This window comes from Numida meleagris, chromosome 5 (genome assembly GCF_002078875.1).
Source record: "Numida meleagris isolate 19003 breed g44 Domestic line chromosome 5, NumMel1.0, whole genome shotgun sequence".
Taxonomy (NCBI): Eukaryota; Metazoa; Chordata; class Aves; order Galliformes; family Numididae; genus Numida; species Numida meleagris.
The window spans coordinates 42,158,309-42,176,896 of record NC_034413.1 but is presented as its reverse complement, the minus strand read 5'-3'; the positions used below and the strand labels follow the sequence as shown (position 1 = coordinate 42,176,896).

At 38.7% G+C, this 18,588-nt stretch overlaps 1 long non-coding RNA gene across 1 annotated transcript in view; it reads left to right on the top strand.

Moving 5' to 3' along the window:
* Nucleotides 235–18,588, top strand: part of LOC110400431 — a 51,848-nt gene continuing 33,494 nt past the window's right edge. The window contains exons 1-2 of the long non-coding RNA XR_002439833.1: nt 235–284; nt 1,969–2,064. This is a non-coding gene — a long non-coding RNA (uncharacterized LOC110400431). The remainder of the gene's footprint in view (nt 285–1,968; nt 2,065–18,588) is intronic.

Genomic DNA, 18,588 nt, shown 5'->3' with positions numbered 1-18,588 from the left:
AACCAATAACTTAATCAATCTGATAACTGGCTTGGTTCTCACTTATATTTATAAATAGCAATGGATTGCTCAAAGTATAGTCAGTACCCTTAAATTGCCATATTGAAATAAACTTTTTTTTTTCTTTAGTTTCAGACACTCAGTTCGTCTTTATGTAAAAATTCTTATACTTCCAGTGACTTGCTATGTCTCTAGGAGCCCTCCTTTTCACCTCTATTTCTATCTTCTGTGTCTCTCCAGGTTCTCATACCAGCTGTAATTCCTGATCTCAATTAATGAGAAGGGTAAGTTTGAGCGCTATAGTTTTGATCAATCTTCACTATTATTGATAGATTAATCAATAGAGAAAACAAAGGAAGAAGATTCATGTCTCCTCTAGTTTGCTAAGACTGATATCTAATGCCCAAATTGTTTGATCCTAGACTCACATTGCCTTTCCAAAAATATATTTCTGTCCTGCTTCTATTAAAGGCAATGGTAATGCTCCTATTGGTGTTGCTACTGTATGAGTTGCAGTAATCCACTTCTGTTCAGCAGTTCTATTTCTTCTCTAACAAGGTACCAGTAAACACAATGATGGTGCGCACTTGTGGCCATGTTTTCATTTAAATTCCAAATCAACTACCTCTCCCAAAGCTATTCACTGAGAAGGGAAACCTGTCTTCGCCATGATGTACCTCTGGTCTTTAAAAAGGTACTGGATGGCATAATCCCAGCCGTGCTACAGCCCTTTGTGTTGGGTTAGGTTATATCACTCAAACTATTCTCCAATCTTACTGCAAAAATGCATTCATATACACACATGTTTAGGTGAAAGGAAAGTGTTTTGCTGATAGAAAATTGTGTCAAAAGGTTTTATTTCCCTATCTGTATGCAAGCATAACATCAAACTGTCATGTGAGGGAACTGTATTCTAAATTTTTTGTCCGAACTTCAGTCATTTACCAAATGTGGTAGTGCCTCTTACGAGTGCTGTATTACTGAGTCAATCATGCAGTTGGAAGTTAGGCTTCTTGATCCCCAGCTTCCATTTATGTGATCGCATAGAGCAGCAAGCAACAGAACTTCTTGCTCTGCTGAGTCTTACGCTATGTCAGTCATAGGTTAGACATGGAATGGGTGCTGGAAAGGAAATTACATTGTACTGTTATGTGAGAAAGAGTGTGCACATTCTGAAACCCAGCAACAATCCTCAAAGGACTATACCTACTTTAAAAGTTTATTTTCAAGTGGATCTACAGTCTGCTAAAACAGAGGGAAGAGAAGTGAAGCAGGGTAATGGTCTGGGCAAAAAGTATCTATTTTCACCAAGCAAACCATACAGCCATCTCACTTATTCCCAGCACCGTTTATTTTTGCCACCTGCCTCTCTTTTGTTGCCTTTTTCTGGATGATCAGCAGAGCTCTTCATTATTTCTCTCTGCCTGCTATCTTCCATCTCATTGTCTTAGTGAAGCCTTCACAATCCTTAATCCTTTGAGCATCCTTTTTGCATTCTTTTTATATTTTTTCCCCATTTCTCAAGCAAACATGTAGTACCTCTGTACACCTGTATTTCTCTGTTTTCTCCACTCTCTTTCTGCATCTCACTGAACCCTCTGAACCTCACTTTATTCTTTTATCTCTGATCTCTCAGCAATATGCAACAGCCCAAGATTTTGTTTTTCTCTTTCATTCCCCTGATCAGTTCCCTAGGGAGTTTAGGTTCTCCTCATTTCCACCTCTTTCCCTTCTACTGTTTTTTTTCCATCAGACTCCTCTTATGTTGCTGCATGTCCCACAGGACTGTGTCCCGATGTTGGAAGATTTCAATAGGCTCAATATCATTTCCTTTGACCTGTGTCAGATGATAAGCTCTGTGCCAGGATTGGTATTTTTTCTTTTTAAGCAGCCCCACAGTATTGTTGACAGTTACAGATGGAGCTATTTCTCCCAAGTAACCTGGTTTTCTGTCCTCCTCTCTTGCAGACTCAGTGCATGGGAGATGCACAGAAGAATGGGATGTTGAGTTCTCCTCCTTATTCCTGCTTGGGCAGCACGTGCCTGAACAGACAATCAGACCAGGTCAGCAGCAATAATGGGTTTTGAAGTTAAAAGTTAATTTGTGATATCTGACTGTGATCTGGCTTAAAATCCACAATGAACATTCTCCAACTGTTTTATATTCCATAGGCCATACCCCTTTACGTAGAATAGATCAATGAGATTAACACTTTACCTTTCCAGATGCATATTTTTTCTGTACCAGAAGTTGGGTTTTTGTATAAAACAATAAACTTTAACTTCCTTGATTTGGTGCTTGTTCCTGGCACATCTGGGAACATCAATACTCACTGAGCAGTCATAAAAGATGTCTTGAAGTTTTGTTGATCTCAGCATCTTTCTAAACTATCAGCAGAAGTTAGTGTACCATGGATATAGTTTTCAACAAGAACTGTTCCCAGTTCTTCAGGAAATACATAGATTTTTTTCTCTGAAAATGCTCATCCACTACATCAAGTCCTTAAATCCCTAATTTTAGAAGATGCAGTATATAGCATATTCAATTTTTAATAACTAATGCACCTGCATTGTTGTGTCTTGAGTTTCTCTGCATGATGCAAATGTTTCTGTAGCAGGTTCCCAAAAGAATCAGAACGTTGAAAGCAAGACTTAAAATTAATTCACATGTGATCAAAGCAAAAGCTTAAGTTTAGTGTGCGTGCTTCTTGTGGTCGCTTTGTAGCCCTGGCCCTCTGCTCTGGGAGACATTGCAAGTATGCAGCTACCATCTCCCTGTGAATATTGCTAATCGTTCGCTAGTATCTGATACATGTGCTGTTACAAAAGAGGAGTTTACTAACTCCTCTGCTCTTCTCCTCTGTTAATTACCACCCAAACAGGGAGCTAGCATAGTTGGAAGGACTATTGACTGTGCAAGTAATTAGCTGCAGTAAAAGCTGGAGAGAGGACAGCTTGGAGGTGTTTAGATAGCTTTCCTTAGCAGAAAGTAACCTTTTCTTTCTTATTGTCTTTTGTGTGAAGGACAAGTGTCTTACTGATTCAGGTTAAAACTCCTCAGAGGCTGCTGGGCGGTGGTGTGTGTATATAATTATCTGACAGCCAGTGAAGCGGCAGATGTATGCAGGCAAAAGTTGAAAGCCAAAGAGCAGTTTGAAGGCTTGCTTTTTGTGCTTTGTTGGTTTTGTTGTTGTTGTTGTTTTAACTTGAATCGTTTCACACCTTGACTTTACAGTGAAGCCCACAAATGGATGTACTATCACAGATTATCTCAGATTTTCTGTACAGCCTAAAAGTGAGCGCCTTGGAGAGGGAGAAAATAAGCGTTTAAAATCCATTTCTGTCACTCATATGACAAAGTGACACTGCGTCCTGACTGTATGGGCAGTTGAGGACTGTGGTGCATTTTGACCTCCCAGGGGATAGGAAGGCCTGTGTATGGCTCTCAACCATGCACATGCCATCCCAGCAGCTGGCATTTGCTTAACCAGAATTTTAAAAGCCACATAGCATGGCTGAAATACTAATTATTATATAATTTGTGATCCTTGCTGTCCTTTTTATGTGGAAGTAGCAGCCATCGGCAGTTTGAGAGCCATGCTGGTGTAGGGGCTGTGTAGGGCTGTTCTACCCTCTGTGCTCTGAAGCCCCACTATAAACCCTTCTGCAAATATGGTCCTGACCCGATCTCATTTTAATACATCAGCATTCAAGCACATTCAGAGACACAAATCTTGAGTGTTAGCTGTGAGGATTTTTAAGTGAGTGCTGGTATGTTAAGTGTGGCATTTGCCCACATTCTGTAATATAGGTAATTTTAGCCATACATCAGACATTATAAAACATAAATCATTTAGGTTATCTATTTTATAGGCTTTAGTCAGCAACTATACTTGGTTAAACAGGTTTTTGTTGCACCAGTTTAATGAGTTAAATGTGAAGATCATGTATTTTGGCTGTAACAGAGCTAGTGCAAGTTCTGTTCTGGTGAAGTAATGGAATAGTAGGGTTCATGTAACGTAACTTTTTAAGTGTGATACCGTAGCGGAAATACTAAGTCATGGCCTGAACCAGTGATGGAGCACCTGGTGGGAAGGCAGGGCCAACCCAGGGGAGCTCTGGTGCATGCAGTGCCCCTGAGTGACCAGAAAGGGTGGAGCCAGGATACCCTCCTTCCCAGACCTCATTTAAGGGTTGGCAGTGGAGGTGAGGGTATCTGCCTGGAGATCCTAGCCTACCTGGAGCCTTCTGAAGGTAAGCAGCCTCTTTCCTTTATTTCTGTGCCTATGGCTGTTGCATTTGAGCAAGTCCTTACTTGCTATAGCCTAGGACCTTGCTACTCTGTTATCATTGCTGCCCTTTCCACTGTGTTACAGTGTTACAGATACTTATCAGCACATAGGAAAGGCAAGAGAAGATGTTAGAAATTAAGGCCACAATTCAAATGTAATCATCCTAATTCCTCTTGCGAAGATACCACTTTATTGTCATATTTTTCAATTAAAAATAAAATATATGATATAATGTAGTTAAAAAAGATTTAATTCATAATTTCAGTATTTCATACTCTGTTCTTTACTTGAACAAAGTAACACAGGTTGATTAATGATCTCTCTAAATGTAGAAAAGTTTGATATGTAGCATGCATCAGGTCTTAGATATGTTGTATACTTGCTAAGGTAAGAAGGAAGCATTGCTATGGGGGGGGGGGGAAGTTAACAAATATTAATCAGACTGGTTAGTTTGGGGTGTTTTTGTTTTTTTTTTTCCCGCAAATTTTTTGTCCTTGGTATCCTAAATATGTGAATCCTTTTATCAGAAGAGGATGAACAAAGTACTTCCACTATAGAAAGCTTTAATTTTAGATAGATTGATTCTACAGATACACACTGTAAAATGTTCCTGTGGCACTGCTAGTGCCTAGTGATTGTGAATTATTAACTTGCATTGATTTATTCATCTTCTGACTCCAGCACTGGCTTATGGTATCACTTCATGCTAATCTTTTGCTCTTTACCTCATTTTAGATATTATGAAGTAAGTAAAAGAGCACCTGTTAAATAGTGTAAGGTTGTATTGTGGAAAGATGTTTGCATACTTCTGTTGAGTTTCTCTGTGTAGCTGATGCATGCAGTGTTTTGGAGTAAATAATGTGGATCCCCTGTCCCCTTCGTCACAGAACCGGGCCGAACGCCCGCAAACCGTTGACATTTTTTTTTGCAAAAACAGTAACGTAGAGCCAGCCAGTAGCCCATAGTGTGTCTCTTCGTATCTTCTTGACTTTACTTTGCTGAACCAAATTATCTGCAAAACAGAAGTCATATGCTGATACCATCAAGAAAGTGTTCCATACAGGTACGCAAACATGTAAGAGTGCAGATGGTAATCAGTCAAGATGCAGACAGATCTGACATTTGCTGAGAGCATCCCTATATTTTATTGAGTTGTCATGCCTTGTTGCGTACTTAATGAGGATGAGTCCTTTTATATGCCGATTTCACATTACAAATGTTGTTTTGCTACAAATAGCTTGTGGCAATACATCTTCCATGCAGCAAATAAGCACATACAACATTATAGCACACCCGTGTTATTGCACAACTGTAAACAACTAATAAAAGGAATGTATTTACTGTGCCTTGGAGTCATTGACTTTCAGTAATATTTTCTCCATTTTCAAGCCTATTGACTTTATGAACATTTGGCATTATTTCATTGTATCATCATTGCTTATTGTATCATAATTTAAACAACAAGCATGCTGTATGCCAATATATGAGGGCTGCTCCAAAAGTAATGCCTCTTGTTTTATTCTGTTGGCCATGACGTCAGAGGCAGATGTCAGCGGTATAGCAGTAGAAGTTAGTTGAACCTTCCTGCTCATAATCTGTCTCGTTTTGCTGCTGTACGAGAGATGGGAGCAGAGGGGCAGTCTAACAAAAGGATGTCTGACATGTAAGTGCGAATGAAGTAAAGGTGTGTCACTGAATTCCTCTATGCGGGGGGAAAAAATGGTACCCATTGAAAATCGTTGAGGCTTGCTGAATGTTTATGAAGACTAAACAGTGAATGTGAACATGGTGAGGCAGTGGGTGGTATGTTACAGCTGTGGCAGCAGAGTTGTGAAAGACTAGATGGCCATGCACCTTTGCTACACTGTGAAATGAAGAACTGAAAGTGACAGTTTCGTGGATCACATCATTACTAGTGACAAGATGTGGTGTCGCCGCTGCAAACTAGAGTCAAAACAGCAATCTATGGAGTGGTAACAAATGAATTCCCCATCAAAGGAAATGTTCAAGACACAGCCCTCAGCAGGTAAAGTAATGTACACTGTCTTGGAATAAGAAAGGGATGACCCTTCTGGATTTCCTGGAACCCAAACAAATCATCAACACTGATCACTACAACACTATGCTGACTAAGTTCAAGGTTTGAACTTCCAGAGTCAGGCCAGAAAACACCACCTTTCTCTAGTAACAGGATAATGCCAGGCCCTAATTTGAAGACTGTAGAGCACACTGCCAATCTTGACAGGGCTGTCTTACCACAACCCCATTTAGTCCAGTTTTGGTGCCTCCTGACTTCCATCTGTTAGGGTTGATTATAAATGGACTGCATGGATGACATTTTCCTAGGAATGACATCATCCTAGCAGCTATAAAACAGTGGGTCATGTTTGCTTGTGCAGATTTTCATGAACGTGGCATACAGGCTCTTGTTCATAACTGGTGAAAATGTATAGCTAATGGTGGTGGTAATATTGAAAAAACAGTGTTTTGTAGCTGAGAGTTTGCTCTGTCAAATAGTGTTCTCATGATCCTTGTGTCTGTTGTAGTTTCTGTGGAAATAAATAGGAGATATTATGTTTGGAGCAACCTATGCATATAGTAGACTACATATAAAAAGATATTTCTGTGACTAGCAGGTGGATTTTGTGTCATCTTAATGACTGGGGAAGTACTTCATGTACTAGGTTAGTCACTGACCTCAAGACAAGTGATTGAAAAATTGATGGGGAGATGCTGATGTCATCAAGTTGCTTCTGGTAGCCTCTGGGCATGGGCAGAGCCAATGTTTTCCCCTGCAAAGGTGAACAGCGTTGCTGGATCTGCATGGAAATCTGGGCAGTTTCTCAAATTAGACTGTTGAACCTCTGATTATTTTTTTATTCCTGGGAATTTTATTTGATGCTGAGTTGCTAAATATTTTCTGTAGTACAGAATTTGCTACCCAGCCAGATGTGAATGTTCCTCAATTTCCAGGTTGTTGCTTCAACTATGTTTTAATGGCTATCCTCATCTTCCTGCAGTTGATGTACGCAGGATGACTGCCAAAGAAAAAAGGACCTATGTTCAATAAACTCATCACCATGCTCCTTCCCACTCCACTCTTTCAGATAAATAAATGCATTGACAAAAATACTATCCTTGTTTTTATAGTTTGTTGGCTGGGTTGTGGGTAAGTTCATTCCTCATTCTGTAGTCTTTCATGAGTGATACTTTCTGCAAGTTGGGTAAAACCTGATGAAGCTCAGTTTGCATCATGATTTTTCTTCATATATCACTTACATTACAACACAATTTTTTTAATGTAGAAGGATTGCCTGCTGCTCAGGAATTTTAACTAGATCTCCTAACTAAGCTAGTGATAAATAGAAAACTAGTAAGATATCTTTTGCGTCTCCAATACTGCTTTAGGTACAAGCTCGCCTAGGCATCTACTAGACTGCAACTTACTGCTCAGGAAAAAATAAAAGTAATAAAGACAATCATGACAACTCTCAACATGAAAGAGGAATATAATCACCCAAAGAACAAGAAATGCATTTTATTATACAGTAATCATATCAGGAGCTTGACATTTTTCTATGTGAAAATTTTAAATGTTTTTCAATGTTATCTGTAATAAATATTATTCTGAAGGCAGAAAATAAGTTAATATGTTTTAGCATTCAAAGATACATTGGTAGCTTCAGTTTTGTAGGTATTGAGTTAAGCCATCTAACTGTACAGAGCAAAATTAGGCAGCAACTTTTACTATTAAATAAAAACTGAAGTTTACAGATCTCTCACAGTTTATCTTAAAATTATTTATCTTTACACTATATTTCATATTAAAACCAGTATTGCTGTTATTGTTGACTGTGGTGATGGGGAATGTCTGTCCTTCGGGATAGATATCTTTCAGAGTATAGGAAGCACAGCATCTTCCCATTTCCATGTTAAAGAAATGTTGTTTCTAATCTTTAATCACAAAATACTGCTTTTCAATCTTGTCATTGATGGAAAAGAATATGGGCAACTTGCTCTTTAGCCAGAAAGGGAGAGTAAACAGGGAAAGTTATGGGGATAATGTTCAGTATCTGAAAAGATTAAGTTAAATTTTACATAAATTAACTTAAACTAACCAATTTCATTGTAATTTAAGTAGCATTTATATAAATTAGGAACATGTGACATTTCTAATTAGGAATAATTTAATGGTTAAATCATGAGTTTTTAAAATGATAATTGGGCTAGTTGTAAAATTTCAAGGTCTGTGATTTTAGAATTGGATTGCTCTTTGACTTATGTAAAAGAATAGATTGTTAAGTACGTGCCTTGCAGGAGAGAAGCCGTCTAGGATATTATGATTTGAATTAGTTTTTCAAAGGAATTTAGAGTAGGCAATCTGTCCTCTGATCTTTATTTGCACACTAAAACTATGAGTCAGAGATGTTAAAATAGCTTAGATAGAGAATGCAATGATTTAACTAATAGTTGGAATTGCTGAGTTCCACATGTGAGGAAAGTGATGCGTTAATAGCACCCCATATGGAAGCTGTAATGAATCCAAGGTATTTTCCAGGGGAACTCATTTTTTTTTAACATAAAGCTGCTTGTTGCAGATACTGTAGCTATACAGCATTCTGGTTTTAATGTAGAACAAGAAGTTGGGAACTTGAGCAAAATCAAGTCAGTATAGAGACTTGTTCCAAGGGGCCATATTTTAATTCATGTGAATGGGAAGGGCAGTAGCTGAAGACAGGACATTGTACAGCAATGCTTTTGAGTGCAAACCCTTGGGTCCAGCGTAACTGCTCCCTGTTCTGGGTCCACGATAGTATACGCGGGACCCAAAAGCTGATGTCTCCCATGGGATCGTGGACAGCAACAAAGGCGTGGAGCACGCATGTTTGAGAGAGCATGAGCCACAGATGGGCAGTGTGCTGGCAGTGCTATGCCATTGACTGGAGACCTTTGTGCGGCAACATTCGGTGCTGTGGAATACAGAAATACGCTCAACCAAGCAGTAGAAAATATATCTGTAATGGCTTGGTTATAATGCAAACTGGAACTGTTTACAAATCATTTTTTCAAGTATGAACTATTTATTAGCATCCCTGGGAGTTACACTCACAGTGGCTCTCTTAGTTTCAGTACGAAAAAGTGTTTAGGGCTGTGTGCTTTGACTTTTTAGAAGAAAGAATTATATTATTATTTAGAAGAATTATTATTTAGGTGAGCGTCTGACAGGAGACTAGCAGCTTAGGGTATAATGACTGAAAGCAGTTTTTCTGAGGAATTTAGAAATGACAATCTGCCCTTTGATCTTTCTTTGCGTATCACAAAGTATGAGTCAGGTATACCAGGCCAGTGTGGCCACCATCTAAAGGACTGTTTAGACAAGTACTTTTCAGTCCAGGAAAGTAGCAACTGGGAAAATCAGCATTTATAAAGCTATGAGCAGTTTGGTGATTCTATGATTTTCCTGCTTCCAATACAGAAACAGAGCCATTCAGGGAACCTGGGAGGGGAGGTGTGTTTGGAGCATATAAAGGTAATCCTGGTGAAAAACAGCCAAATTTAGGAAGTCAATGCTATAAGGTATCCTGAAGTGCTAGACGTTGCATGGTTTCAACATAAAGTTTAGGAATGAGAAACCCATTGAGGACTGCTTAAGACCTACAAGCTCTATCTGGCCAAGGAAGCCCCTGAACAGAAAATGCTGGGATGCTGGCGGAATGTCAGAGGGAAGGTGTTTCTCTGTGCTTTCCATTTTTCCCTTGGCATCTGGTTTTGGATGCTGTCAGAGTAGATTGGAGTAGTTCGACCTTTTGTTTAACCCATTTTCACTGTTCTTGGGTTTTTCTGTATTTTGGAGCACGTGTTGCTTAGTTTCCAATTTTCCTTATTTCTTCAATGGTCAGTCAAATCAATAGAAAATGCCATTGTCTTCACTGGGGAAACAAAATCAGAAGCCTCACTGGTGATTGTGTGAAAAAAATGTCAATTTCTTTCTTCTTTCCCCATAGTTTTATTATCATTCAAACACTGAGGTCTGCTTTAATTAATTTCATTTTAATTGCCAAATGAGAAAAAATTTCTCACAGTCTCAGTTAGAATTCTGCTGGCTCTGGCAGCATGGGTTCAGTAGAAAATTTAGTGTGGGAAATACAGCTCAGTTAAACTAACCCCTGGCTCATCATCTCATGTGGCTGTGTCCCATTCTCCTGGACTAATGCAGCAGATGGCAGCAGCTTTAGTTTTTGTAAATGTGCAAACTTGCATATATGTAATATTCCTTTTGACTAATTTTTTTTACAGAGTTCAACACAAGTCAATTTGATGTTTCTGTTCAAATTGTGTGTTGTATTTGATTGTGCTGGATGGCTCTCCTGGATTAATCTCTGTGCGCTGTCTTTTCTTTCAGAGTTGGTTCTAACAGAGTGAGTTTGTTGATTTCTTTGTATGCTGCAGATCCCTCTCAGGACTCACCAAATAATTAATACTAATATCTGCTTAGCATGCAAATACTGAGACTGTGCTGTCCTCAGATTGCCATTTTTGTTATGGGAAAAAAATGGCCTACAATTCACCTCCAGTCAGATATTCAGTCCAGATCTGTTTCTGCTTGATACCTCAGAAAAGGGAGTTGGCAGCTTTCTTGGTGCAATCAAGTTCTAGCTCCTAGTATTAAAACCTAGACTGCATCCTCTACCTTCCTTTCTAAGGAAGAAAGAGATATCTGAGGTTATTGTAAGACAGGTGATGTTTCCTCTTATATAAAGCAAAAGAGAATATAAGAGTGCTTCTTTGTACCACAGCCATCAGACATTCAGAGAATTGAGTACTTTATGTAGAGCACCATCACACACATAAGCATGGGTATGTGCGGTCTGCATAATAAATACCAGTTCAAAGTTTCCTGCAGAAATTGTTGAAAAGTCATAATTCTAGTTACGCTGTAGAATTCCAGCAGTTATGCTGCAGCAGTCAATCAGTGGAGAAGGGTGGCACTGGCATCTTGTAAATTGGAGGCAACTTCCCATGCTGTGGCAAACTTTGGCTCTTTAACATCTACCACTGTTCCACCCCAGTGACTTATGTGCATGTTCAGTTGGTGCCACTTTTCTCCATACTTGTGAAACCTAACTTATGCTTTCTTTATCAATGGATGAAAAAGATGCTATGAGCCTTTGCTTGTTTCCCAGCAGTGTGAAAAACACCAATGAAACTGTTTGCAACATTTGTTAAAACTGTAAGTGCAAGATCCTGCAGCACTTTTGTATGTTTTGTTTTGAGATCTTCAAATGAGAAACTGCAGTGTGTCAAAGGGACTGTCAAAATGCTGTCAGATTGTCTTCAAAGCAAATATTAGCTCCGGAATCAGTGTGGCTCCTATTGCAAGAATCAGATAGCTTTGTTCGCTAACACAGTCCATTTTGTCTTGGAAGGTTTGGGCCATATGCTTTTTCTAATAATCTTATTGTGATCTAAGTCCTGTAGCATGTCAGAAAAGGAAAAGGAAAAAGAAAAAAAGGGGAAAAATTAAAAAGACTTGCACAATCAGGAGGAGCTGATTAGCAGTGCTTTAATAGGACAAGCTACTGAAAAATTCAGATTCATCATAATAGCAATAGAGACAACTCAGTAGTAATGAAAATCCAGGGAAGTCTGGAATATAACTTTTTTTTTTGCACTGTGTGTGCATGCTTCTTCTAAAACATGAAGATCTAGACTGAACTTGCAAGAGCTTTTCTAATGCAGTCATAAAAACCAGTTAAAGTTAAAACTGCAGGGCTGCTCAGGTATATTTGGAAGCTATTTGCATCTTTTAGCACTGGAGTATGAATTCAGAAAAATCTGTTCCCTCTGAAGGCCATTCTCTTAGTTCATATGAGAAAGTAATAACTGACTCAAATAAAGTGAAATAGGTTTGAGATTAAAAAGAATTAGAATTTCTTGAATTGGTAATAAGGCTATGTCATTGAATTCTTACAGATCAAAGCCCAAATGAGAATCTTGCCTGCAATTGCTGCAGTCTTGACTGCTACAGCCATGCTGTTTATTTTAGGATAGTAAAAGAGTTAGAAGAAACTTGAGGAGGTCTGCTCTCTCTGGTTGATAAAGGTTAGTTAATGCTACTTGTGTCTGCAGAAATACACTCCTGCAAGACTGAAAACTCATTCTGAATTAAAACTTGTAGAAAGGTTGTTTGATAAGGACCAGATTCTGGAAACTAGCTTGCCTGGCTTGGGGTTTCTCTCTACCAGAAAAGAGCATCACCTTGCATGATACTGATTCATGAGGTTAAATATGACTTTGTCTTTAGTTTGTGTTAAGAAAGTAATATTTAATATTACTAATGGATTGGAGGGAGTTAAGCATGTTATTGTGGTACAGTTAGTCCCAACTCTAGAATAAGTTTCACAACATTTATTTAATGCATTTTATTATATTTGACCTGTCTGGTTATGGTTAGCGTGTTTTCTGGAAGAATATGACTACATTTTTCTGTTATAAATCTAAGGCTGCATATATAATTATTTTTCCTAAGGATTAGGATAATATTTATTATTTTTAATACAGAATTAAGAAATACATACATCAACTAAGATGGTTCATGTAAAGGTACTTTCTTACTTTATCTCCTCACATGAGGAGAGTGAGAAATAATGTATGGAACAGTCTACAATTCCAAACAGTATGTTGCTGGGCAATTTTACTAACAGTTATTGTAAACCAATACACTGTGGTAAATATTTATCCAAATGAGGCAGTCAGGTAGGAGGAGATCAGGCAAAGGATAACGCATAGCACAGTGTTTTAGCTCTACTTGGGTAATATCCATGGGAGAAACTACCCATCAACACTTACAAAAGCAGATCACTTCATTATCTGCTAGAATGGTACTTTTCAGGCTCTTATCACTTAATTCTTTCCAGGTTTGTTTTGGTGTATTTGCCATTTCTTCCTTTTCTTAGAGATATTGCTGAGCATCCCAATTTTTTTTCTGCTTAAACACAAGAAAAGAGTCTAGTCAGCACTGTTGAAAGCACACTGTACTTGTAATGAGAAGAAACAGGTTGAGAAGACAGATAGCTATGACTTTCCAAAAGTACAGGAAAGCTTCTCCACTTCTTGAGAAGCTTTCTCTGAGCTACAGTCAGAGTTGCCCAATACATTGCAACTGAAGAAATGTTGTTCTCCCCTATGGACTTGGCATTTAGTACTGAACGTAATGGAAGTACAGGATAGATGTATATACCCTTTAAATGCAGATGTTTTAATACATTGGACTGTTTTATCATCCCTAGTATTTGAAAGTGACTACTGCATACCTCAGCATTTGATCAAGATTTTACCCTGAGTAGATCTCTCTATCACTCTTCTGGTACCAAATGATCTATACATGGAAAATAAAACCTTCCTAATAACCTTTGGTATTTTAGCATCAGCTAATTTTCTGCTGAGGAGAGCAGAATGTGATTAAGGCAATGGAAAACATTTTATGGAGTGACAGGTGGTCATGAAATTATATTAGCATTTAAATGACTAAAATGGAACCTTTCCTTTCCTGGTCTGAGAATGTCAGAAAGCAAAGAATCAGAATTTGTCCTCTCCTCCCTTTCCCTATGGGTTGTATTTTACTTTAAAAACAGCTGCCGATTCTGTGTCACAAATTATGAAAGATTTAAAAGAATGTCGTGACTTGCTGTAGATACTACTAGAAAACATTTTCCATCTGTGTGACATATTTTAAAAAAGCCCTCAGTCACTCAGAAAGCCAGCTCCGTGAGCTTAATCAGATGTTTTTCTTCTCTTGATAACTAAGAATCAGCTCTGGGGAGCGTTAAGATCACCGTGGCATTTATTTTAAGTGAGTGATTGAATGATTCCTGAGCTGCTCTTCTGGAAAATGAAGCAAAACCCTGCTTTAGAGGTCACCTCTAATTAGAGATCAAAAAATAACTTCAGATAACTTCATCAAAAATATAAAAAACTAATCAGTACCAGTTCAGTGGCTTTGTCTTATAATTAGCACTGCACAAAGGCTCCTTGAAGTCAGATGGAGGCTGGGGGGGTTCCTGCCTCACACTCCACAACTGAACCAATGGTTTCAAGCTGGTGCTTCCTTTGAACTGCTCTCCCCGGATAAATTACTGATGGCCTAAATGTTACATTTACATTTATTATTCTCCATTACCAAGAACATGTGAAGCTGCAAAAGATTAAAGCAGCAATTACTGGAGTTAGAACATTGGAAATGAAGTTCAAACATTGGAAATGAATGTTTAGGAAAACAGAAAAGACAATTTCTCGAGGCCAACTTAAACTAAATAAAAGCAGAAACTTCCACAACGGAGGACACTTTTACCAAAGGTTGTTTCTGCATTCATGGATCTTTGTTTGTCTTCTAAACATTTAGAACTAAAACAAGGAAAATATGAAGCTCCACCTAAGAAATTCTCAGTGTGTTCCACAGCTCTAGCCAGGCGGAGAAGGAGCTTTGTCATGGAGTGAACATCTGGCAAAAGAACAGGTGTTACTTGCAGGCAGCTCATGAGTTGGGTGGTCCAAAGGTAGGTGACAAGCCGTGGCATTGGCAAGCAGACTTTGAGGAGGGGACAGCACAGGAGGCAATGAATCAGCTGTGCTATTAGTTGCCTTGACAAAGAGTGGAAGGCTTTACAGTTGCTCTTTCAAAATGATCTCAGGTGTGTTACTGAAGTTGTTGGCTATTATTTTTTATCTTACTTATCTTCCTGTCCTGAGTTTTCTCCGTTTGATAAAGTGCTGTTTTGTTCAGTGCTTTGATTGATTGCTCTTGATAGAGGAAATAGAGTTCACAGAGTCCCATTCAGTTTAATTGAGTTTTCTCAAATTCGGAAGGAGAGGCACTCAAAGCAGTGTTTATTAGTGATCCTTAGCAGGAGAATCTGTCTTGATTTCTGCTAAACTCGTCCTGGCAGGAGCCTTACTCTGCTTTATATACAGTCTTCATTGGTCTTACAAACTTCTGGAACAAGAAGATACAGCTGAACTGTTTCAAATTTTGATGAGAACCATTGCCTCTGCCACATGTGCCCCAGACAGAGCTGGCTATGTTGGTCTAATAAGTGCTGTCATCCTTCCTCCTCACTCATTGCCTCCCTCTTTGGGACAGGCGTGTGATGTGGTGGCTTCTGATGCTGCGAGGAATGCTGGATTAAAGGCATTTCTCTGTCCCTTCTCCTCACTTCCTAGCTGAACTTGGGGTTTGTCCAAGGTCTACAAGCCTGGCTGGATGACTTTTCAAAATGTACTTCTGTTAAGTCTTATTAATTGTTAAAGGTCAGAGTTCTAAAATATTCCTGGATCAGAAATGCATCTCTCAAGTCTTCTTGACACCCACAGTCCTAGGGTTTCACCCTTCTCTGACTTCAGCCCATAATGCAAGATGAGACAAACTAATGACACAATTCTGTGTCAAAAAGTTCCTAATTATTTTGTGAAAAATGGACGACAGCAGGAGGAGACGTTAGGAGAAGGAAGGAGTTGTTGTACGCAGTAGCTACCGGTCCCTTTGTACTGTAATCCATTCCTGTGCTGTCCTGTCTGCAACTACACTGACCAAAAATTAGCCGGGACCTGTGCCTTGAGTGCACTGTGCTGACACCTGTACATCGCAGCTCAAACTTTCCCAAAATCTTCCGTGACCCCAGCGGAGCCCGCAGAAAACTCGCTTCTGCCTCTGCACAAAGCAGCTGCATCTGCATTTGGGTGAGAGCTCCTGCAGCGGCCCCTAGTAAGACTGTTTTTCCAACAATTCTCCTCACCTTTGAAATGATGAAATTAAACTCCCGGAGTTATTAAGGGCTAAAAATAATGATTTTATTGCACTCCACACTGTAGTAGCAGACACAGCAGCATATTGATCTGCACTCTGTGTCGTATCATATTTACAATACAACCTGATCAATATGCTATTTCTGAACCTATGGCTCTTGCATGTATGAAATTGGAATATTTTACTGTAAAACTAATGCACATAACAAAATCACAGTGGTGTCAGTCTAGAGCTCTGTACACAAACTAGACGAAGCAAAGAAAAGGTCAGCTTTGTACCTTTTATTTTAACAGTCTTATGATTTTTTTTTTATTTTTTTTTTTACAACCAGTAAAAAATGGCCACCGATGTAATAGGTAGTGCGTAACTGCATAGCTAGAGATATGTCCTGTTGAAAAGGCCTTACAGTAAGTACTGACAGACTGGCAGGGCAAAGAGATGACAGCAGGGAAGTGACCTCGCTCTGGTCCCACAAAGGTTGCCTGTAGCACCAAGGACAGAACACCTTCCTCATCCAGGCTCTGCCTTAGCACTTAATTGCTCTGTGATGTGAATGAAGGGTCTTGTTTTCTGCTAGTATACACTGGAATGAATAAATCAAGGTATCAGTGGAGTTAAAACAACGTTACACTGAAACATTGAAAAGAAACTCAGCATACCATCTACAGCAGTTGTACAGTTTGTCTGAGACCTTTTAAAGGGTATTCTCTTTTTAAGGGAATAAGGATCTATCACTCCACCTCTAGTGCTGACAATAATAGCTGCTGGAGACACTCTGTCTCCAAAGGACTGCTGGTGAAGGCCAGAAATGAGAACTTAACAAAGAGAATAGATTCCTCTGGAGGGCCATGGTTGCAACCAGCATCATGTGTAGATCTGAATGCTCCCCGAAAGAGATAACAGTGATTGAATAGAGTATTTCATTTGGTCTCCACTCAAGTTCTAATAGGTAGGAAAAGAGATTGAGGCTAACAGTGATGCACTGCAGAAAAGGCTTTGGGGGACTCTTTTAAAAATTGGTTTTGAAAGTAAATCCCCCTGTGTGTATAAATATGCTTGTTGCCAGCTTGTTTGTCTTCTATAGGTTTTGTTTGTGTATGAGTTTCGCTCTGTTTTATTGTAATATTGAGCAAATAATAGCACTGAGATGTCAATTTGGATTTACTAATTTGCTCTAACTTTTGAAACAAATTGTATTTTTTTGAACAGTTAAAGACGTCTCACTCGCAGTAAGGATATTTTATTAAAAATCTCCACCTACTTGTAATGTACTCACTTAAATTTGCAGTTCCAGGAGGTAACCAAGACATTACCATGATAAAATATAATGTGCTTTAAAAATTTTCCATCAGCTCCCACATTCAGTTCAGGCCCTCCCATTCTGTAATAATCATTTTCCATCGTTCGCATATAGTTTGAGTTGGCCTTTGTACATTGAATAAAACTGGAAAACAGCGTTATGAAAATCTAGCTGGGATTGTGAAAAAAAATTTAATGAGATTGCTTGAATGTCACCTGGAAGTTATTGTGTAGAAGTTTTGTTGTTTGTTTAAGTGCTGCTTTTTAATTACCTACAATTTTGCATACTTTCACTGCAACAGTTTGTTCAAAAAAAGAAAAAAAATCAAGTTCCAATGGAAGTTAAAGTTTGCTATGTTCATTGCATCAGGCCTTAAAGGAAAGGGGCTCGACGTGCGGAGCTTCAGAAGCAGTGCTAGGTCTTCCTGTTGAAGATAGGTGTCTGAATTTCAGAGAAGCAATTGGATTTGTGATCTTGAGTGAGTTACCCACGACACTCCAAAGAGATCCAAATAGTTTGATCTTTTAGAGTTTATTGGTGTAGAAGACAACCCTTCCAAATCTATGGGGAATTCTGAATGTCTGTGTGGGAATAGTGAGACTGAGGAAGTATTTGAGTATAGCTTGGTGGAGATGTGAAAGCCATACCTGACTATGTTCAGGCATGGTATGTAGATTCTGTTCTATGCCAAAAGATGGCAACTAAATTCTATTTTCTTATAAACTATGTCAAAAGCAAACCTAAAGAGAAGCATTCATTATGTGTTCCTATTTTGGTTCATGCATACAGTTCAATATTAATATCTCAAGAATAAAATCACAAAACAGCAATTCAAAATTGAAAGGGGCTGAGAGTCAGAACTGGTGTGAATGTTTAAGTTACCCCTCTGTAACTGTGGATGCTGTTGTGAAAACAGTCTGTCTCTGAGTAGTTAGTCTGTATTTCAGTGTAGCTAATAGGCCTTTCTCTGAAATAAGAAGGTAAACCTTCAGAAGCAACTTCACTGTAGAAACCTAATGCTGCTAAAGAGATGAGCATAGGCTAAATGGATTTAGCAAAAGAAGTATAAATCATTATGGAAGAAAACATTTAGGAATGAAGAGAAAGTGTGGGCGTTTGTATTTTTTAAATGATCTCTTTCCTAAATCACCCCTATTACTCTCTTAAACATTAGCAGAAGTTTATATAAACAG